We start from the raw sequence: 913 nt of genomic DNA, 5'->3' as shown, positions 1-913 counted from the left end.
TGTAGTTATATTCCTTCCTTTTTTTTCCTTTTTAAACCATGCTTGGGCCATCTTCCTGTAAATAAGGTTGCCCAGGCTGAAATCAGTGGATCACAATTTCACTTGTGGTCCTTGGAGGCTTTGGAAGGCATGAATAGGTTCTAAGTGTGCCCCAGGAATGAAAAGAACAAGCTTATGATTCACTATTCATGCTCATAACCCCTCTATATAATCCCAGATATTGGGGTTGAATTTCCACTTAAAAAAAAACCCAGCAGCTCAGAGCCAAGCTCTGGCTGCCCTGGGGGGGTTGCAAAACTGCAACCAGGGAAAAGTAACTTCTTAAAGGAAGGGACTGCTCATTTGTGGCTCAGAGGAACTGCAGTCAGGGATTTCACCCTATGGAAAGTTCAGTTCTTAGTAGTTCTCATTCTTCGAGTTTTCTCATTCTGCATTAACAAGCAGGTTGTAAAGGTGGGAATTTCGATATGGTTTTGAAAAGAATTAATGGTAAGAGTTGTTTTCACGCAGACTTTTCCAAAACACAACGATGTCACCAATGTCACCGGCTCTGCTGCGGTTGTACAGACTGAGTGGAAATTCTGAGATATCCTGGGATGAGCTTCCAACACCACATAAAACAAGAGCATTTAGCTACCAACCCCTGCCCCGATTTACAAACTCTAAACCCTTCAGATCTGGCTTCAACAGAGATGCTCTGGATGGAGAACACTCGTTGACAAATGAGGATGGAAAGTCAGCCCACCCACCCCCCCCAGTCCCAGCTGGAGTTGACAAACACCTCCTTTGCACACAGAGGAATCCAGGGCGGTTCAGTTTGTCCCTTGGGAACACAGGAACACAAAATCACCAAGTGGCAGTTCCCACTGAGACTGCCTCAGATTAGCAAGAGCACGTTTAGCTTCAGTGGAGT

The sequence above is a fragment of the Empidonax traillii genome, unplaced genomic scaffold, assembly GCF_003031625.1.
Source record: "Empidonax traillii isolate 1590-97213 ecotype Southwest subspecies unplaced genomic scaffold, ASM303162v1 scaffold764:size1210623, whole genome shotgun sequence".
Classification (NCBI taxonomy): Eukaryota; Metazoa; Chordata; class Aves; order Passeriformes; family Tyrannidae; genus Empidonax; species Empidonax traillii.
Note: the sequence above shows the minus strand (reverse complement) of the source record.